Source organism: Loxodonta africana, chromosome 5 (assembly GCF_030014295.1).
Source record: "Loxodonta africana isolate mLoxAfr1 chromosome 5, mLoxAfr1.hap2, whole genome shotgun sequence".
Classification (NCBI taxonomy): Eukaryota; Metazoa; Chordata; class Mammalia; order Proboscidea; family Elephantidae; genus Loxodonta; species Loxodonta africana.
Genome location: NC_087346.1, coordinates 118,504,932 through 118,516,713, shown reverse-complemented (window position 1 = coordinate 118,516,713; position 11,782 = coordinate 118,504,932).

The following is an 11,782-nucleotide window of genomic DNA, read 5'->3' as shown; positions in this document are numbered from 1 at the left end:
CCAAGATAGGCAGGAAAAACCACAGGTAAGCTGCTAGCTCAAGTCCCAAGAACCAGAGGTCAGACTAACAGGAACCAGCTGCAGGATCCAATGAAGGCAAAAAGTCCTCAAGCTTTGCCAGAATGTCCGCTTATATTCAATGCAGGCCATGTGCTCAAGGAAACTTCCTTTCAACTGATTGGCTACTCACAGCAGATCGCATCACATTTCAGATCTCAATACGGAAGTGATCATAACATTATACCACTGCCAAAACACTGAGAATCATGGCCTAGCCATGTTGACACACAATCTTAACCATCACAGGCAGACTAAGGGGAATAGCATCCGAAGGAAAGAATCAAAGAATGTGGGTGGAGCAACATAGCAAGAGCAGCAGCTGAGAGGGATGTGAGTGCATTTTCTTCACCTCCAGGTAACTCTCAGCTACTCCAAAGCCACACACACACACAGAAATTTTAACATATATTTGTGCTAAGAAAATAATACATTATTTTACATTAGAGTTTCAATGATTCTTCTGCTAAAATATTGGACACTGCATTGTAATTTTCAAGAGCTCTTTTTGTTTTTTTCTCTTGTTCTTCCTTTTTTTTTTTTTCTGTTTATCATCCTGTTCTTGTTTTCCTAGCTGCAATTTCCTGTTTTCGTTCATGGAATATTTAGGTTTTCAAAGTTATAGTTGTAACTGGTTACTGGTAACAGTTACTGGTGAATTTGAACTGCCAACCTTTTTTTGGCTAGCAGCCACGGCATGCCATAGCTCTGAACCACTGCACCACCAGGGCTCTTTTATAAATATATACATTTATATTCAAATCAATCATTTGCGGGATCCCTGAAGCACCTCTGTAGAACTCCAGGATTCTTGGGTTACAGTTTGAAAATCATTGGTAGAGAACAAATAATATTTTTACCTTATATCTGTGTATCTTGCCATCACATAGAATTGATCTTACTTTGTTAGGTGCCATCGAGTTGGTTCCAACTCATGGTGACCCTATGTGCCACAGAATGAAACACTGCTTGGTTCTGGCCCATCCTTACAATCGTTGTTATGCTTGAGCCCATTGTTGCAGCCACTGTGTCAATCCACCTCATTGAGGGTCTTCCTCTTTTCTGCTGACCCTCTACTTTACCAAGCATGATGTCCTTCTCCACGGACTGATCCCTCCTGACAACATGTCCAAAGTATGTAAGACGCAGTCTCGTCATCCTTGCTTCTAAGGAGCATTCTGGTTGTACTTCTTCCAAGACAGATTTGTTCGTTCTTTTGGCAGTCCACGGTATATTCAATATTCTTCACCAATGCCACAATTCAAAGGCATCTTTCACTTGCATATGATGCAATTGAAAATACCATGGCTTGGGTCAGATGCACCTTGGTCTTCAAGGTGACGTCTTTGTTTTTCAACACTTTAAAGAGGTCCATTGCAGCAGATTTACCCAAAAATGCAATGTCTTTTGGTTTCTTGACTGCTGCTTCCATGGGCATTGATTCTGGATCCAGGTAAAATGAAATCCTTGACAAATTCAATCTTTTCTCCGTTTATCATGATGCTGCTTATTGGTCCAGTTGTAAGGATTTTTGTTTTCTTTATGTTGAGGTATAATCCATACTAAAGGCTGTGGTCTTTGATCTTCATTAGTAAGTACTTCAAGTCCTCTTCACTTTCAGCAAGCAAGGTTGTGTCATCTGCATAATGCAGGTTGTTAATGAGTCTTGCTCCAATCTTGATGCCCTGTTCTTCTTCATATAGTCCAGCTTCTCAGATTATTTGCTCAGCATACGGATTGAATAGGTATGGTGAAAGGATACAACCCTGACGCACACCTTTCCTGACTTTAAACCAGTCAGTATCCCCTTGTTCTGTTCGAACAACTGCCTCTTGATCTATGTAAAGGTTCCTTATGAGCACAGTTAAGTGTTCTGGAATTTCCATTCTTCACAATGCTAACCATAATTTGTTATGATCCACGCAATCAAATGCCTTTGCATAGTCAATAAATCACAGTTAAACATCCTTCTGGTATTCTCTGCTTTCAGCCAGGAACCATCTGACATCAGCAATGATATTCCCTCATTCCAAGTCCTCTTCTGAATCCATCCTGAACTTCTGGCAGCTCCCTGTTGATACACTGCTGCAGCCGCTTTTGAATGATCTTCAGCAGAATTTTGCTTGTGTGTGATATTAATGATATTGTTTGATAACTTCCGCATTTAGTTGGATCACCTTTCTTGGGAATAGGCATAAATTTGGATCTCTTCCAGTCAGTTGTCCAGGAAGCTGTCTTCCAAATTTCTTAGTATAGATCAGTGAGCGCTTCCAGCGCTGCATTTGTTTGTTGAAACATCTCAATGGATATTTCGTCAGTTCCTGGAGCCTTGTTTTCCACCAATGCCTTCAGTGCAGTTTGGACTTCTTCCTTCAGTACCATTGGTTCCTGATCATATGCTACCTTTTGAAATGGTTGAAGTGCAACTAATTCTTTTTGGTATAATGACTCTTTGTGTTCTTTCCATCTTCATTTGATGCTTCCTGCGTTGTTTAATATTTTCCCCATAGAATCCTTCACTATTGCAACTTGAGGCTCGAATTTTTTCTTCAGTTCTTTCAGCTTGAGAAATTCTGAGCATGTTCTTCCCTTTTGGTTTTCTATCTCCAGTTCTTTGCACATGCCCTTATAATACTTTACTTTGTTTTCTCGAGCTGTCCTTCAAAATCTTCTGTTCAGTTCTTTTACTTCATCATTTCTTCCTTTTGCTTTAGCTGTTTAACGTTCGAAAGCAAGTTTCAGAGTCTCCTCTGACATCCATCTTGGTCATTTCTTTCTTTCCTGTCTTTTCAACGGCCTCTTGCTTTCTTCATGTATGATGCCCTTGATGTCATTCCACAACTCGTCTGGTCTTCAGTCATTAGTGTTCAACGAGTCAAATCTATTCTTGAGATAGTCTCTAAATTCAGGTGGGATATACTCAAGGTCATACTTTGGCTCTCATGGACTTGCTCTGATTTTCTTCAGTTTCAGCTTGAACTTGCATATGAGCAATTGAAAGGCTGTTTCACAGTTGGCCCCTGGCCTTGTTCTGACTGATAATATTGAGCTTTTCCATAGTCTCTTTCCACAGATGTAGTTGATTTGATTCCTGTGTATTCCATCTGGTGAGGTCCATGTCTATAGTTGCCGTTTATGTTGGTGAAAAAAGGTATTTGCAATGAAGGGGTCGTTGGTCTTGCAAAATTCTGTCATTCAATTTCTAGCATTGTTTCTATCACTAAGGTCATAATTTCCAACTACTGATCCTTCTTTGTTTCCAACTTTCACGTTCCAATCACTGGTAATTATCAATGTGTCCTGATTGCATGTTCAATCAATTTCAGACTGCAGAAGCTCATAAAAATCTTCAATTTCTTCATCTTTGGCCTTAGTGGTTGGTGCGTAAATTTGAATACTAGTCATATTAACTGGTCATCTTTTTAGGTGTATGGATATTATCCTATCACTGATATCATCACACTTCAGGACAGATCTTGAAATGTTCTTTTTTTTTTTTTTTAATTAACTTTTATTAAGCTTCAAGTGAACGTTTACAAATCCAATCAGTCTGTCACATATAAGTTTACATACATCTCACTCCCTACTCCCACTTGCTCTCCCCCTCTTGAGTCAGCCCTTTCAGTCTCTCCTTTCTTGACAATTTTGCCGGCTTCCCTCTCTCTCTATCCTCCCATCCCCCCTCCAGACAAGAGTTGCCAACACAATCTCAAGTGTCCACCTGATATAATTACCTCACTCTTCATCAGCGTCTCTCTCCCACCCGCTGACCAGTCCCTTTCATGTCTGATGAGTTGTCTTCGGGGATGGTTCCTGTCCTGTGCCAACAGAAGGTCTGGGGACCATGGCCGCCCGGATTCCTCTAGTCTCAGTCAGACCATTAAGTCTGGTCTTTTTATGAGAATTTGGGGTCTGTATCCCATTGATCTCCTGCTCCCTCAGGGGTCCTCTGCTGTGCTCCCTGTCAGGGCAGTCATCGATTGTGGCCGGGCACCAACTAGTTCTTCTGGTCTCAGGATGATGTAGGTCTCTGGTTCATGTGGCCCTTTCTTGGGCTCTTAGTTGTCGTGTGTCCTTGGTGTTCTTCATTTTCCTTTGCTCCAGGTGGGTTGAGACCAATTGATGCATCTTAGATGGCCGCTTGTTAGCATTTAAGACCCCAGACGCCACATTTCAAAGTGGGATGCAGGATGATCTCATAAGAGAATTATTTTGCCAATTGACTTAGAAGTCCCCGCAAACCATGTTCCCCAGACCCCCGCCCTTGCTCCACTGACCTTTGAAGCATTCATTTTATCCCGGAAACTTCTTTGTTTTGGGTCCAGTCCAATTGAGCTGACCTTCCATGTATTGAGTGTTGTCTTTCCCTTCACCTAAAGCAGTTCTTATCTACTGATTAATCAATAAAAAACCCTCTCCCACCCTCCCTCCCTCCCCGCCTCGTAACCACAAAAGTATGTGTTCTTCTCAGGTTTACTATGAAATGTTCTTTTTGACGATGAATGCAACACCATTCCTCATCAAGTTGTCATTCCCAACATAGTAGACCATATGATTGTCCAATTCAAAATGGCCAATACCAGTCCATTTCAGCTCATTAATGCCTAGGATATCGATGTTTTTGTGTTCCATTTCATTTTTGACAATTTCCAATTTTCCTAGATTCATACTTCATACATTCCAGGTTCCGATTATGAATGGATATTTGCAGCTGTTTCTTGTCATTTTGAGTCATGCCACATCAGCAAATGAAGGTCCTGAAAGTTTGACTTCATCTACGTCCTTAAGGTCAACTCTAGTTTGAGGAGGTAGCTGTTCGCCAGTCGACTTCTGAGTGCCTGCCAACCTGAGAGGCTCATCTTCTGGCACTATATCAGATAGTGTTCTGCTGCTATTCATAAGGTTTTCATTGGCTAATTCTTTTCAGAAGTAGACTGTTGGGTTCTTCTTCCTAGTCTGTCTTAGTCTGGAAGCTCAGCTGAAATCTGTTCATGGGTGACCCTGCTGGTATCTGAATACTGGTGGCATAGCTTCCTGCACCACAGCAACATGCAAGCCCTGCAGTGCGACAAACTGACAGATATGCAGGGATAATCTTACTTACCCTGTCTGAAAAACTAACATCCCTGATAGTTTCCCAAATTTAGTGTTACTAATTTAAATGTATCACCTACTACTAAACTTCTGTAATTCATTTACAACCTTTACAATTTTTTGCCCTACCTGTATGGGAACTATGGTTAAAAAAAAAAAATGGTAGCATATATTAATTTTTTTTAAATAATTGAACAAGTTTTTAAACTTAAGTCCATTTAAAATGAAACCGTATGTTTCTACCATAATGAAAACTCAGCAAAAGTAGCAATGAAAACATGGATTTTATGATAATTATCCCTGGTTTCCTTAATTCCCTTCTGTAGTAATTTTTTTTTTTTTTTAATAGTAATAGAATTTTTAACTGGCAAATGGCCATTCTGCTAAAAACTACATTTCCCGGACTGTTTTGCAGCTGGTTGTGGACATGTAACTAACCTTTGGTCAACAGTAGGTGTGCCTTCTGGGTGTGCTCTTAAAGCATGCAGTGTACCTTTCCTTTTGTTTTTTTCCCCCTCCCAGCTGGCTAGAATGAGAACGTGGTGGTTGGAGCTGGAGCAAGCATCTTGGACCTTGTAATAAGAGACCTGAGTCAAAGATGGTAAAGCAACTAGATGAAGCAGGCTGGGCCTTTGAGGACTGTGGAAGTGCTTTACCAGCCCTGGACCACCTACCTGGGCTTTTATGTGAGAGGAAAATAAACTTACCCTATGTTTTGTTGTTCTTGTTAGTTGCCACCGAGTTGGCTGCAACTCATGACGACCCCATGTGCAACAGAATGAAATGTTTCCTGGTCCTGCACTGTCTTCATGATCATTGTTATGCTTGAGTCCATTGTTGTGGTCACTGTGTTTTTTGAGTGCCTTCCAACCTAGGAGGCTCATCTTCTGACATTGTATCAAACAATATTCTGTTGTGATCCATAGGGTTTTCACTGGCTTATTTTTGCAAGTAGATCCCTAGGCCTTTCTTCCTAGTCTGCCTTAGTCTGGAAGCCCTGCTGAAACCTGTCCATCATGGGTGACCCTGCTGGTATTTGAAATACCAGTGGCATAGCTTTAAGCTCACACAGACAACTAGACTCTAATTTCACTAGCTTGGTTGTATGGCCCAGCCCTCCCTTCTCTGCCCTACTCTCAGCCTCCTGTAGAACCTCAGAACCTTTTCTACTGGTTGGAAGTTACCAGGGGTGAAGAGCAAGTACTCACATCCCTCTCAGCTCCTGCTGGTGCTGTTTCACTCTACCCACCTTCTGATTCTTTCCTTGGGATGTTATTCCTCTTATTCAACCTAAAGCCATGGATGCTTACTCCTCTTAATAACAAGGGTAATGATAAAACCTCTAAAGCTAGGATGCTTTCAGGTTTAAGTAACAAAAATTCCTTTTCATACTGGTTTTATTAAACAAAACACTTATTATCTCAGCAAACAGGAAGTGGACTTGAGGGTTAATTGCTTCAGTGGCTCAAGAAAGTCATCAAGGATCTAGATTTTTTTCATCTATCACCTTTGCTGCCCTTGGCATTGGCTTCACCCCAGGCTGTTGGGGTGGCGGCTGTGGCTTTCACAACCAGCTATCCAGGCATAACATTCAGCTGCAGCATCCAGATGGAGAAAAGAAAGCACCTTTCATAGTGGCTGTCTTTGTAGAGGGTCAGGGAAGAAGACGAAGACCCTCAACGAGTTGAATGGACAAAGTGGCTGCAACAATGGGCTCAGACATAGCAACAATTGTGAGGATACTGCAGGACCAGGGAGTGCTTCATTCTGTTGTGCATGGGGTCACTGTGAGTCTGAGCTGGCTCGACAGCACCTGATAGCAACAACTCTTAGGAACATGTGTGGGAACCTTATTCACTGACCGCCCCTCAATCTCAGCAGGCAGCATTGGTCACATGACTGTTTCTGAAGCAGTCACTGGCAAGGAAAATGAGAGTGTTTAGTGTGGGCCAGGTCTTGGGCCAAGTACTTTCCATGCATTATGTAATATTCAAAAACAACCTTCTGAAATATGTATTATATTATCCTTGATTTATAGCTAAACGAATTGACACTTAAGAAAGGTTGACTATTTGGGTCAAAATCCCATAACTACTGTGATGACTAATACTGTGTGTCAGCTTGGCTGGGCCATATTTTCAGTGTCCGGGCAGTTGTATAATGTTGTGGTCACTTCCCTGTTGAAACTTGATATGTGATCACTCCCATGATAGAATCTGCTGAGTGGTACCACAGGGGCAGGGCCTATGGCAGCTCACCACCACCTCACCCTTTATCTCTCTGGCTTCCACTGCCTACTTCCTTCCTGCTCTCCTTGCCAAAGCTTTGGTTTGTTCTGGATTCAGCGGCTGCTTCTTGTCGTCTGACCTCCAGTTCTTGGGACTTGAGTTAGCAGCTTGCTTGTCGATCTTGGGATTCGTTGATCTTCCCAGCCTGTGACAAGAGTCCTGCTCTCTGACCTGTCTATCGTGGGTTTGCCAGCTTCTGCAGCTGCGTGGATTGGGAGAGACCTCTATCCTGATTCACGGACTTGGGACGTTCCAGCCTCTACAACCACATGAGCTTTTTCCTCAATATAAATCTCTCTCATGTATTTATACATTTTACTGGTTTTGCTTCTCTAGAGAACTCAGCCTAAGACAGGTACTAACTGGTATAAGCAAGATTCAAACTTAAAAAAGTGACCAATTGTCATAATAATCAGTTCAGGTAAGAATCACCAAAGGAAGCTAAAATTAGTGCATGAAAGTTTGAGTAACAGTTTCATAGTCTCACAGTATCTCCCTACAAAAAAAAAAACAAAACCAAACCCTACAAGATACACAATTATAAAGTGGAAAATAGTAACTCTACAGCAGAGGAACCTGGCAGACACCATCAGTGATGGTTATGTGTCGATATTCAACCTTTTCAAGAGGTGGCATATGATCAGGAACCGATAGTACTGAAGGAAGAAGTCCAAGCTGCTCTGAAGGCATTGGTGAAAAACAAGGCTTCAGGAACTGATGGAATATCAATTGAGATGTTTCAACAAACAGATGCAGCGCTGGAGGTGCTTACTCATCTATGCCAAGAAATATGGAAGACAGCTTCCTAGCTAACTGGCTGGAAGAGATCCATATTTATGCCTATTCCCAAGAAAGGTGATCCAACCGAATGTGGAAATTATAGAACAATATCATTAATATCACATGCAAGCAAAATTTTGCTGAAGATCATTCAAAGATGGCTGCAGCAGTATATTGACAGGGAACTGCCAGAAGTTCAGGCCGGTTTCAGAAGAGGATGTGGAACCAGGGATATCATTGCTGATGTCAGATGGATCCTGGCTGAAAGCAGAGAATACCAAAAGGATGTTTACCTGTGTTTTATTGATCATGCAAAGGCATTCGACTGTGTGGATCATAAAAAACCATGGGTAACACTGCAAAGAATGGGAATTCCAGAACACTTAACTGTGCTCATGAGGAACCTTTACATACATCAAGATGCAGTTGTTCGGACAGAGCAAGGGGATACTGACTGGTTTAAAGTCAGGAAAGGTGTGCATCAGGGTTGTATTCTTTCACCATACCTATTTAATCTGTATGCTGAACAAATAATACGAGGAGCTGGACTATATGAAGAAGAACAGGGCATCAGGATTGGAGCGAGACTCATTAACAACATGCATTATGCAGATGACACAACCTTGCTTGCTGAAAGTGAAGAGGACTTAAAGTACTTACTAATGAAGATCAAAGACCCCAGCCTTCAGTATGGATTGCACCTCAACATAAAGAAAACAAAAATCCTCACAACTGGACCAATGAGCAACATCATGATAAACGGAGAAAAGATTGAATTTGTCAAGGATTTCATTTTACTTGGATCCACAATCAATAGCCATGGAAGCAGCAGTCAAGAAATCAAAAGATGCATTGCATCAGGCAAATGTTCTGCAAAGGACCTCTTCAAAGTGTCAAAGAGCAAAGATGTCACCCTGAAGACTAACCTGACCCAAGCCATGGTATTTTCAATCACATCATATTCATGTGAAAGCTGGACAATGAATAAGGAAGACCGAAGAAGAGTTGACACCTTTGAATTGTGGTGTTGGAGAAGAATATTGAATATACCATGGACTGCCAAAAGAACAAACAAATCTGTCTTGGAAGAAGTGTGGCCAGAATGCTCCTTAGAGGCAAGGATGGCGAGACTGCGTCTTACATACTTTGGACATGTTGTCAGGAGGGATCAGTCCCTGGAGAAGGACATCATGCTTGGCAGAGTACAGGGTCAGCGGAAAAGAGGAAGACCGTCAACGAGGTGGATTGACACAGTGGCTGCAACAATGAGCTCAAGCGTAACAAAAATTGTGAGGATGGCGCAGGACCGGGTAGTGTTTCGTTCTGTTGTGCATAGGGTCGCTATCAGTCCAAACCGACTCGACAGCACCTAACAGCAACAACAACAGGCTAGGCCATGATTCTCAGTGGTTTTTCAGATATGTAATCATCCTCCATTTTGTGACCTGATGTGGCAGCCAAGCAGTTGAAAGGGGAGTTTCCTTGGGGTGTGTGGCCTGAATGCAATCTATAGCTATTCTGGCAAATTTCGCCTTCCCTCCATCTGACTCACCATCCTCTGACCTCCAGTTTTTGGGTTATGAGCCAGCAGCCTGCCGTCTGACCTGCCGATTTTGGGTTTATAAGCTCGTGCAACCACATGAGTCAGGAGAAGCCTGAAGCCTGAAGCCTGACACATGGATTTGGGACTTGCCAGCCTCCACAACTATGTGAGCCATTTCCTTGAAATAAATCTCTCTCTCTATATATACATATTCTTCACTGGTTTTGCTTCTCTAGAAAACCCAGCCTAAGACACCCCCACAACCAAGCAATCAAGTAACAAATTGACCTCATAGTGCACTGAGGACAGGACATTCCTTGTGTGGTATTCCTGCTAAAAATGCATGATTTTATCTAATCATAAGGAAGCATCATACAAATCCAAACTGAGGGACATCCTACAAAATAACTGATCTATACTTGTCCAAAATGTCAATATCAGGAATACAGAGACTGAGGATGATTAAAGGAGACCAAAGAACCATGAGAACTGAATATAACACAGGACCTGAGACTTTCCTTTGCTATAAAGGACATTATTGGGACAATTGGCAAATTATGAATAAGGTCTGCAGATAATACTATTGTATCAATGTTACTTTCCTGATTTTGATCATTATACTGTGTTTATATAAGGTTCTTCCTTGTTTTTTAGGAAATAATAGACTATGGCAGCCTACCTCCAGAAGTCCCCGGGTGGTCTACCCAGAGGTGCCTCAGGATAAAGTCCTGGTGATCTATTTCTGAAAAATCAGCCTTTGAAAAGCCTATGGAGCACAGTTGTCATCCGACACACACAGGTTCACCCTAAGTCAGAATCTGCTTGACGGCAACTGGGAAGCCAACTTCCAAGATGTTCCCAGTGATTCTCACTTTCGGGTGTTCATACCCTTTTGTAGTTCCCTCATATGCTGAAAATGGCTGATCTGGTCAAGCAATAGGATGTTGCAAAAATGACAGAGTGTAACTTCTGAGGCTAAGTCAGAAAACACATAGCAACTTCCACCTCTCTACTGGCTTGCTCACCCAGGGAGATGCCAGCTTGCCACGTCACGCAGACCGAAAAGCAGTCTCATGGAGGTCCAGTTGGCAAAGAACTAAAGTCTTCTGTCAACAGCCAGCACTAACCTGTCAGTCATGGGAGTGAGCCATCTTGGAAGAAGATCCTCCAGCCCCAGTTGTGCCTTCAGATGACTCAAGCAAGCCCTGGGCAGCATCTTCACTGCAGCCTCATGAGCCCCTAAACCAGGACACCCAGCTAAACTGCTCCCGAATTTCTGATCCATGGACACTGTATGAGATTAATACAGGAGTATTTAGGAGTAACGGGGTATCCTGTCTGCAACTTACCCTCAAACGGTTCAAGGAAAAAAAATTTATGTAGGTATATAAACACTTATATATGTCTCTGTGTGTGTGTGTGTGTGCATGTAGAGAGAGAGGAAGGATAAAGTAAGCAAATGTGATAAAATGTTAGTATTTGGGGAATCTAGGTGAAGGGTGTATAGGAATTCTTGCTACTATTCTTACAACTTTTCTATAACTTTAAAACTTTGTCCAGAAGGTTTTTTTTTTTTTTTAAACTGGAAGTCTTTGTCGTAGATCTGCCCTTCACAAATGTTTTGTTTGGCTTCCCACTGTAAAAAGAAAAAATTAAAAAAAATATTGCACCAACATTTACAAATTGAGAGATTTTATGTGCAAACCTGGATTTTAGCTTTCTCTTTTTTTTTCTTTTTTAGCTATGGCAACAGTGAGCTCTATTCCTGCATGCCAAATATTGGGCTGCAGCTGAGTGCTGGTTATTCTCCACATTTGAGAAGATTATGACTTTTTCAACTGGGCACCTTTACACTTCCAGAGAAGCAGAAAAACATAAAGAGTTTGGGTGAAGGAGACAGATCTGTCCTGAATTCTGATTCTGCCATTTCTTAACTGTGTGACCTTGAGCAAGCTTTACTTAATCTTTCTAGCCTTCTACCCCCAATCTGAAAAATGGTAATAAGAGAATTTACCTCAAA